Below are 11,524 nucleotides of genomic sequence, written 5' to 3'. Positions count from 1 at the left end.
TGGTCAAAGTCTTTTGCTCTTTGCACCAGTTTCAGGCTGCAGCACATTCTTTGGAGCTCTATCCTGCGGAGAACAGCTATTTGGTCGGGCTCTCTTATTAGCCTCGAAGTTCATACCCTTTGCCAGGTAGACCTTGCGGCGTTTTCGAACGGACCCACTAAACCACACATGAGCTTTCAAGCTTGACTGGGTTGATCGCTGAACGACAGAGGAACAAGAAGTTTCCACCGGTTAATGCTACTTCGGCGGGTGCCGGAATACCAGTGTTGGCCTGAAACTGGTTTGGGAGATTTTCAGCTCTATCTGGTTTTATAATTCATTGTGTTTATATTTTGTATTTTTAAGTAATACCCTTGAGTATGGGACAAAGACACCGGTATGCAGAGAGAATTTCATATTTACTAATGTACATACATACATATATACTTAGTACTATTCTTGAAGGAGCGCTTTCGAAACATTCCCATAGAAGCTAACAAAATTAGAATGCTTAGTGCAATGCCATCCTTTGCATTGTCTTCGTTTTTGTATACTTTAAATCTTAAGAAGAAATGCCTCCACAAATTAACCCGGAACTTGTTGCAACATTTTTTCAAGCACAAATTCCTTCAAGAACAAAAAAAACAATAAAAATAACATTCTACTAAACTAGTCGGCCGACCGGTCAACGACAGACAAATATTTTGTCGCGCAGCTATTTTTAAAAGCCTCTCCAATATGTACATATGTTTGTATGTGCCTAATTCAACCGATTACCATTTGCCGGTAGCCGCTAATTGTTGTTAGTCCGCTAAAAGGAGAGACGCTGTCACTAAATGTGAAAATACCTGCGATGGCGCGGTCGTTGCACGCTGTGCCGGCCAATTTACAATCGATGGGCGAAAAATCAACAAGCGCCAATCGCAAATCGCAAATCGTTAAACGCTTGTAGCCAACAACACATTGCATCTTAGAGCATCTTAGCCATTCACTGCCTGGCTAGCCATTCGACAAAGTTGAGGTCGTTGCGATTGTTGCAGTGCGTTATTGCTGTGCAATGTTTGCATTTATGTAGTTGCATGCAACAAAAAAGCATGCGTGCGTGCGTGCGCGAAATATTCGAATGCGTAAATGTGCATTGCTAATTTGATAATTAAATGTGAAGATTATAATAAAGTACTCGAATTGTTAACAATTAGCAAGACGCTGAGATTGGCGTGTGAGGAAAACACACAATAAGGAGATTATGTATAGCTTATTTTCGCACAAATATGTGAATTTTTGGTGTTTTTTCTGATTTAACTGAATTGCATTTGAGCGATTAAGTCATTTATCGTCGCGGGGTGTTAAATATTTCGTTATCTAATATTAATTTGCGCAAATTTTATAAAAAAATTATTTCCACTTTAACTAAAAGATTTGTAAGAAGTTTATTATTGCGCTACTTTTACTACAGCTGTATAACTAATTTTTATTTGTTGATAAAAGAGTGGCACTCTGGAAATGTGAAAGTGAAAATATTAAAAGAGCTTGGGTACCAGCTCGCTCTGAAAAAGCTATTATAATATGAAAAAATACAAAACCTAACTAAAGTTAAAGATAGAGGCTTCGCTAAAAAATATTAATAAAAATCTTATAATATACGTATACATAAATTATGCATTAAATTTGAATTGCTTATGATAAATACAAATAATTGAACACGTAGTGATCAAGCAGAGAAAAGCGAGGTCATACTATTGAGTGTATATAACGTGATAACAATTAAAGTGAAAGCTGGTGGGATATGGAAATATGTGAAAATATAACTTTTGGAAAAAATAAATCACTTAAATGCAATAAAAGAGATTGAAATTTGTTGCAAACGGAGTTTTGGAGCTAATGATCAATGTGAAGAATATTAAAACAAGGGGCTAATGTTAAGTAAAACAAACAAAATGAAATAGAAAAATTAAATAAAATTAATCAAATAAAGATAAAATAATAAAACTAAAATTATTTAAGAAAACTAAACAAAAAATAAACAAAAGTAAATAAATACATATAAAAATGAAAAATAAAATGGAAATAAAAAATTGAGTATAGTAAAACGAAACAAAAAATAAAATAAAACCTAAATAAGTGTAATATAAATACACTATAAAATACATTTAAATACATGAATATAAAATACAAAAGGAAAAAACCAAAAGTTAGATCAAAAATGAACTTAAATAAAAAAGGGAAATATAATTAAGAAATACAAAATAAGATAGGTACATAAAGCTAGTTTTCCACAATAATTTTTCATAGAAAACGACCTCAAGCTAAATAAAAAATTTTTAATATAAATTAAAAAGAGCTGAAAAAAATTTAAATAAACAAATGAGATATAACAATTGATATGAATAAAAATATAAAACAATAAAAATGAAAAAATATATATTTTCTTTTGGTTATTGGTCATAGAATTTTGTTTCAACAAGCTTAAGGCCCTGTAATTAAATTAAACTCATATTTTTGTTCTCTGGTTGAACTGGAAATATCGACTAAATAATCAAAATTAATAACATGAAAATTGTAGTTTGCAATTGCTGAAAATAAGATAAAAAATAAATGAAAACACAAAATAAACATTGAACAACAATAACATAAAAAATAAATAGGTAAATAATAAAAAAATAACAATAAAATTCAAGAAATAAACCGAAATGAAATATAATAAAATTAATTAAAATAAAACAAAATTTAATTAACGACATATCTTGATACATCAAATAAAAAAAAAATATTACAAAACAAATTAATTAAATAATAACATAATTAAATAAAAATAATTGCAATAAAATAAAGTTTACGAAAATAAAATATAAATGAAACGAAAATAACTCAAAAATTTAAACTTTTATTTCTAAATGAATGTAGTGCGCGACATAATGAGCGCATTTTTTTTCAAATTATTTTTAATTCTTGATTTATAAAAATATCTGTAATCTACAAAAAAATATAAACCGCACTTTAACAACCGGGTTTACGACGTTTCATATGAAAAATAACAAAAGGGAAAAGCATTTTTTCACTTAAATTCTTGATAAAACTGACAAATTTTTAAAAAATTCCTCGAAATTTTTAATTTTTTCAATTCGAATTTTCAGAAATATTTTGAGTATGCAGCTTTTTAGCCCACTAAATTTTAGTATGGAAGGCAAGTTTCAAGACGCTAAAAATAACCGTTGATTTTTTAGAATTTTTTTTCGCTGAGGGTGTTGCGTATCTTATTTCATATAAAAAAGATTGTGTTCATGCCTTATATGAAAGAAAATGCACCACACCCTCGGCAAAAGAAAAATTCTCAAAAAACTGCATACTTTATTTTTTTTAATGCCGAGTTTCCACTAGGCATTTAAATGACAAAAAGTGTGTGCCATTTATTTAAAAATTTCCACTGGGAAATGAACTTAATGACTAATTTTTGAACGTAATGACACGACTATTTTTTAATGGCCAACTTTTCAATGCTCATTAAAATTTTTGCCATTTAGAAATTTGGCCATTTGGAAATTTGGCATAAAAAATCGAACTGAAAAATTGAAAATTTCGATAAATATTTCGTGCCTATCCCAAGTTAGTATGAAATAAAAAATGTACTCTTGTGGGTTTTGCTTTTGAATGAACTCATTTATAAAAAACAAGTAAGCCACTCAGTTGCTTTTCACAAATGCTTCATGTTAAACAAAGAATTATTAAAATCGGTTTAGTACTTTGAGAGCCAACCCTGGATAAACATTTTCCAAATAAGCAATTTTATAGATAAGAAAAAGTTTGTATGGAAATATAAATAAAAGAAATCATCAAAACATCAGGGTATTCATATTTTTGACGCTGTCTGTATACACAAATAATAAATATTCGTAGATATGCATACATAATAAGTGGCACTGGCCATAAATAGGGGAAAAAATAGATTTAAACCTAAAAAAAGTGAATAAATTTTTTTTTTTAGCTACAACGTTGTTTAGGTGTAAGAACCAAAATTTACGTCAAAATTGCATACAGCTGTACAAAATAATATATTAAAAATTTAAAACAATACGATATAGAGTTTAAGCTTACCCATTCCCATCGCCGACGGAAATTCCGAAAGTGCTAAATTAAATGCTTATATTAAACAAAAAGTTAGTAAAGCAAAACAAACGGAAATACTATAAAGTGGCAAAATCAGCTATGAAACAAAGTGTAAGACAGTAAAAAAGTGGAAAAGAAAATAAACCACGCAAGTTCAGTTACAGTTCAGTGAGTGACAGGAAATCGTGTGGCGAATAGCGTTTTACCAAAGAAGCAAAAAGTGAAAAATTTGTTTTAGGAAAAATGTGTAAAACTAATTTTTTTATTTATTTAATAATTTACAGTAAGTAAAACACATCGCAAACTATAAATAAAACGAAAAGTGGAAAATTGCCAATTGAAAATAAAATCAAAAACAAATTATAATAACAGTGGCAATAAAGAAAAAAAAAACCAAATCATAAAAAATATTGAGGAAAACTTCCAGGAGGAATTGTTTGCATTTAGCGTGCAAATATATATCTTAACAACAACCGCACTGTGGAGAGTTTGCAGAGCGAAAACTCTAAAGGGAACAGCGAATTTTTAAGCAGCAAGCGGTAAGTGTTTTCAAAATATATATGTACATACACTGGCTCAAACAAGTGTTCATATAGTGAGCTGTTTAAATGTTCACAATGTTTTTCAAGTTAAAAATTTTCTGTTATTTTTTTATAAGAATATTGTTTATGCTTTAACCAAAACCATATATGTAAATTAGTGAAAAATTTGGAAAAATTCAAAAACTTTTCCTTAAAATCTCGAACTTTTTAATTTGATTATTTTTTCGTATGCAGTTTTAGCCCATCGTGTTGATTAAAAAATTTTTTTACTGGCATGTTTTCCTTTCCCCATCTAAATGCAAATTTCTTATCGTATAAATTGCACAAGAATGTTTACAAACAATTAAAAAAAAAACAGCGCAAGTTTTTATAAATCGCATTTTTTATATAAAACTATTTGCACTTTACTCTACCAAAAATTTTATGGGATAAAAAACAGCATAACTAAAAATGTTCTAAAAATGCAGATTAAAATGTGCGAAATATTTATGAAAATTTTATAAAACTGCATACCTAAAAAAATTCTAAAAAGTCTGATCAAACAGTTCGAAACTTTGATGATTTTTTTCGAATTTTTCTAAAATTTTCATCAATATTTTTATAGATTTTATTGTCGATATTTTATTCGATTTTGTCATCGATATTTTTATCGGTTTTGTTATCGATATTTTTATTGATTGTGTTAACGGTTTTGCTATCGATATTATTATCGCTTTTGTTATCGATATTTTTGTCGACTTTTTATCGATATTGTTACTTATTTTGCTATCGATATTTTAGGAACTCATAGATGTAATGATCGATATTGTCAGTTGTTTTATCGATTTTTTTTTTATTGATTTTGCTATCGACTTTGTTATCAATTTTGTTATCGACTTTGTTATCGATTTTGTTATCGATTTTGTAATCGATTTAGTTATCGATTTTGTTATCGATATTTTTATCGATTTGGTTATCGATATTTTGATCGATTTTGCTATCGATATTATCGATTTTGATATGGATATTTTCATCGATTTTTTTATCGATTTTGCTATCGACACTATTATCGTTTTTGTTATCGATATTTTTTTCTTAGTGGGTGCTTTCGTGTTTGACTTGGATATGCTCTTAACCATACCACGTATTGTACGTTTATATTTACAGACTGTTCGTTGCAGACCAAGACGAAGACGCTGGACTGTTTCTTTTTGAATGATTCGCATGATCTTTCGCTAAATAGCTTTCTGTCTAGTAATTCTCATAAATGTTCTATGGTCAGCTCATTTCGAAAAGGGCAACTTTATATATAATGGACTTCTCCTTGAATACAGAGTCGAAACCATTTTATCGGCTTCGTATATGTATGTAAGACCTTAATGCCAAATAATAAAAGGTACTTGAATGCCAAAGTTAATTGCAATAACACAACCTTGACTTTCACAGTGTTAAGTATTAACGAACTGTTTTATAAAGCAACACTATATTGAATGGCAAACCACAAATTTTGCAATAAAGAAAAACGTAAAGAAAAAATCCATAACCAACAGAGCAGAACATTAATTTTTCTCACAATAACTTAATTAAAAAATAACCAACAAGTTTACAAGCTTAAACAAAAAACTACCAAGCAAGTGTAACAGGTGTGCAAAGAGCTTGAGAATACTACCACATAAATTACTAGAAAGCTATATAGTTGTCTGCTCGAAGAAGATAGACACTGCGACTACTAAATACAGAGACAGTAAAAGCCGCGACAAATTGCTGGTCGCGTGACTGTCTAATTGACACTTCGTCTGCCGATTGCCGACTCGAATGTCTGCCTGCTCACGGCCTATTAAAGCAGATTGCCTGTTTACATACCCATCTGAGTGTTTGACTTACTAACTATCAACTACGAGTACTTTGTACGCCACACTGTCTGTGTATCATTTTCTCACATTCACTTCGACGTTGCATTGTCTTTTCTGCTTGCTGCTTTCCCGACAAAATTGCACTCGAACTGCGGTCAGTAGAACTATTTCTTAATTGTAGCAGAGCAATTAAAGTAAATTAAAAGCTGCAACAGCCGCTTTCTTCTCAGACACTTTTCATTCTTTAGTGCGCTTTCTTGCTAGGCATTTATATATAATTGTTGTATGAATTGTGTAAATCTTCACACAATCTGCGCGCGAATGGCTGAGTGCTGAATGTGATTGTTGGTTGCAAGATTATGTGAATTTATGTCTCGGCGGTACAAAGTGTTCAACGGTTTATTGATAAGATGTATGTACAAGTGGATGTCTAAATATATTCTATGTATTAAAATTTAGAATTAAGAGAATTCGCCTGCTGTTGGAAGTATAGTAGATATAATAGAGAGTTGGAAGATTGAGAGAATTCGAGACAGACGGCAAAATTTTTGTTTTAGATGAGACTGAATTTTTTCTTTTACTTGAATCGGTTAATTACCAAGGGCAATAAATATTTAATTCAGCATTTTTTCGATAAGTCTATTATGATGCAGCTCGTTTAAAGGAAAAATGTGGACCTATTCCCATTGCCATATGGTAGGTTCTCTTCCTTAGGATTGGTTCTTTACCCCGTTTTACAGGCGAGGAGAAGGGCAGGGGGAGGGTCATTGGTTTTGATTCAGATTGTGTGACTCTTATTTAGTACATGAATATTGGCGAAATTTCAAAAATTTGAAATGACTATTCCAAAATGGCGGATCAAAAATGGTAGATCTTCATTCTTAAATTAATTGGATTTTCTCGAAATCATAAAGAATCGCAAATAACCAATCCCCAGGTAGGACCACGTAGAGATCTTTAGATACCTCACAAGGAAGAGAACCTACCATGTGGCAGTCTTCGCACTCGAACTTTTTTTTGTGTGCCGGTGTAATCTGTCGTTCAGAAAATACTTGTTTTAAGAGCCCGTGGGTGGCTCCTGCTTTGTAATTTTAAACATGTTGAGGGTGCTAGTAATGGCATTTTTAAATTGAATAAGCCAAATATCTGTTATTTGAAGTCCTCAGAGTCGTTTTCAGGATTATTAATTAAGTAAAGGTTTGTGAATCGTTCTCTGGAAGGAAAATAAAAATTTTCAGCGCTCATGTTCGCTACCGATGCTGTTAATTGTAGCATGTGATTTGCGATATGTCTGTTGTTTTCTACCGATATATTTATCGATATTTTTAATCGATTACCACGCAGATATCGCTTTTAATGCTATTGCTACTTAAAAAAAAATCGATATCAGTATCCGCCAGCGACTCAATATTTATTCCGGAGCCTTAACCAGGAGTGAAAAGGAAGTAAGCTTTAAAATGTTGAAACCGCATAAGCTGGAAAGGCAAGGAGCAAATGCTTAGGTAATTCAACCTCATCGTTTTCCATACATCGGCGACTGTTCGGAATAGCCTTATCGCAGGGATTCAAATCTCGCGAGTTTTATTCCAGCACTTACTGGAGCCGACTAGACCCCCAACTTTTCAGCAGCAGTAGCCCAATACAATCCCATACTCTCTTTACTCGGTGACAGCTCCACACCTGCCTAACTAGCTCATCGACCAACAAGTTTATTGTAATATAGCTTTAGCTTGGAACCCATATGAGCTTGATAGCAAAGTATTCTGATGCGGCCGAGGTGGATGTCAGAAACACTCCGACAAATTTCGATGGACTTATTTGCCTCTTGACTACTGGAACATGTGTTCACATTCGTAACTGTTATTACGAACCCAGCTTGGGAAATACCGCAGTGATTTGAATTTGAAAAATTGTACTCGTTCTAATTTACCCTGGAAGGAATATAAGTGGCTAACGTTCCAGTCAGACTAAGCATTCAAAGCAATGGCTGGGTTGAACTCAAAGCTTTTTAAAATTCCGGAGTACTTTTAATTAGGTTTCACACAAATTCGTTCACTTCTTTTCCCCTGTCTTATAGGCCCAAACAGTCTAAGCTATGCCATAGGTTTTCCAGTGTTCCATTTACAAGTTTATGCACTTCAAATCGTTATGCAATTTCTCAAAAATTCTCCAAGCATTCTATCTACTTATACATAAATAAAGCATTTCACGCAACTGACTCACCGTCCGAGTCGCCCCCCCATCGGGTGTGAGTTTAAGTTTCGTGTTAGCTTTTAGGCAAAATTACATAATTTTACGACACCATAAAATAATTACATATGTTGCAACAAGCAGCCGCAAGAAAACAAAAAAAAAAACTATTTCACATAGCACTTCTTAAAGGGTGACAAGTTAAAGCAAAACAAAAACAGCAACTAATAAAATACGAGTAGTAGAAACCATTGGGTGCTTAAAAGTAGAGTGTGGATAAGAGTTGCCACCAATGTGGTGGTAAAAACCGCTTACTAACATATGTACATAAACGTATGTTGCTGACTAGCAGTAAAGCATTGTAGAACATGTGTTAAAAATGAAAGAAGAAGGAAATTACTACTTAGGCTACTAAAAGGTACATATACTAACCATTTGTCATAAAAAAGCGGCAATAAAGTTCACTGAACTTGAAAAGTGCTGATATAAGGTGTAGATGGGTGTGGACAATGAACCCAATAAACTGTATTGGAGGTAAGGAGTGGAAGGAGTTAAATGGCTGTAAATTATAGAGGGAATCTTAAATATAGGTTAGTCAAATAGTGACAAATCGAGATAAATATAAACGCTTTATATTCGCTAATTATTTATAGCAATATGTTTGTATAAATTAGCAGACGCATATTTTTGGTAAATTGCCAAAGATTTAGAAATTTTGCGAAACTTCGGGAAAGGGGTTTAAAAATAGGCCGAATTAATGTTCAAACTCCTGTTATTATTCAAGCTGGCAGAATTTATAACTTTGTTTAGATGACAAAATATTTATAAAAAATTTGTATATTTTCAAATCCTGGCAGCTTTGAAATTTTGAAAGGAGGTGGTACCATAAAAATTCTTGATGTTAATTATATAAGGACCATCCTAGTGTGTACTCTGTTCCCCAGAATTATGGAAGTATAACCATGTAAACCCCGTACACTTACTTAAGTAAGTTTGTATAGAGGTTTACGAGGCTTTCACGTTTACGAGGCATTTACGCGTTTGCATGAATATTTTACATGATTTGAAATGCATAATTTTAAAAAAAAGTCCAAATAATGTTCGCTTAGTGTTTCTTCGATTTAAACTGCTAACACTACACTGACTAATGTTTCAGTGCCAGTTTTGTTATAGTTATAGTTAACCCTATTGGCGTTATTTGTTATAATGCCTAAGCTTTGGGGTTTCCGTTGCATCTAATGGTGGGCTTGTACTCAAGTTCTCGGCTTGGATTTTTGTGGAATATCACTGGCTGCAACAACTTTCAGACGAACTTCTGGATATACTTACTCAGGCTATTTTATAGATGTCGTTTTCTTACAAACACAAGTATATAAACACTATCGCCACAGGCAGGTTGCGTACCCTTGTAATTGGTCGGAATCTGTGTTTCCTTGTTTAATTTATACATAGCACGAGCCTCTTCTCGTTTCCAAAATATGGCTTATAGTGAATACCTTGCCATGGTGAATTTGGTAGCTCTAAAGCCGCACTGGTAATGCCGAATCAGTTCGTTGCTGGTGGGCTTTAGCTTTTAACACAAAACAGTCTAGAAGAAGCTCATTCCCACGGTAGTCATCGGATATGTCGGGGTCTATTTTCTTTTGTAATTGACAGAGCGCACTTAAATTCCAGTCATCGGGCATGCGTTCATCTGAGCTTATTCTGCATAAGAGTTAATGGATTCACCTTATCAACTTATCGCCGCCGAACTTGAATAGCTCAGCTAACAGGCATTCAGCACAGGCATAATTGCTGTTTTTCGGTCATAAAGGACGACTCGTTCTGCTTTTAAGGTCCCTATATTGATACCAAATAGCTCGAATTACGACCGATCTCAGCGTGGCCTCTGAAATCTAATAACTTCTTCGGCGGTACAAAGTGAGTAGGAAATTTGGGATACAGCGTGCATTTATTGACGTGTTGAAGACTGCTCTTAGAGCGAAGGTGCGAGATTCGAATGGTCACTAACAGGTGGTCTGTTGTGATTGCAGGCTTTCGATGTTGAACCTTCCTTGTATGTATTGCTAATAACACGATAGTGATACGAGTAAATGTAACCAACATTTAAATTTTTAGAGATGACTGAAAACGAGTCTTCCTTCCGTCTATCACAACATGGTCTCGGTTTTGGATTAAGAGATAACAATTTACCTGCTGTGTATGATGAAAGTTCCTGCAGACTTTAATGTTTAGGGTCTTGGCAAAGTTTATCAGCCTCAGAGTGATAGCGGACGTTTAATAATAAAACCTGAATTTTTCGACGGTGGACAAAAAAAATCGCCTCCTTGCAAATCAAAGAATTGTTATCATACCGGGCAACTCTCGTAGTTGAACTCCAAGGGCCATATATATTGAGGGTTCGACTTGCTGAACCCGAATCCGAGGTCCGTTAACCTCCGTAATGTCAGGTTCGAGATCATTTGAAGGTCAAATAGGATACAAAATTCATTCAACAAAAATAAAAATTCATATACATAGGTTTTTGGTGTCGCTGAATCCGTATATGGGGCCCCTTGATTCTTCAAAGTCATCTAGAGATCCTCATCTCAAGGTCTAATTCAGAACAATTGTATTGAATTTCAGGCTTATTCAACGAATATTTCACTACTTGACCCTCAAATGATCTCGAATCTGACGTGATGAAGGCTAACAGACCTCGGATTCGTTTGGTTCAATATGCAGAAACTTTTTTTTTGTAAACTTTTGTTATTGTCTTGATTGGGTTTGCGACGAGATGCTCGCCCTTAGCTTCGAAATTCCCCTCGCACCACAAATGCAACAGCGACTTTGAGCTCCCTTTTACGGCAGCTGCAGTAGACGTCGCAAGGCCCAATG

This window comes from Rhagoletis pomonella, unplaced genomic scaffold, assembly GCF_013731165.1.
Source record: "Rhagoletis pomonella isolate Grant_MI unplaced genomic scaffold, Rhpom_1.0 Rhpom_scaffold_00005, whole genome shotgun sequence".
Lineage (NCBI taxonomy): Eukaryota > Metazoa > Arthropoda > Insecta > Diptera > Tephritidae > Rhagoletis > Rhagoletis pomonella.
The sequence above is the reverse complement of the archived record's forward strand: the minus strand, read 5'-3'. Positions refer to the sequence as shown.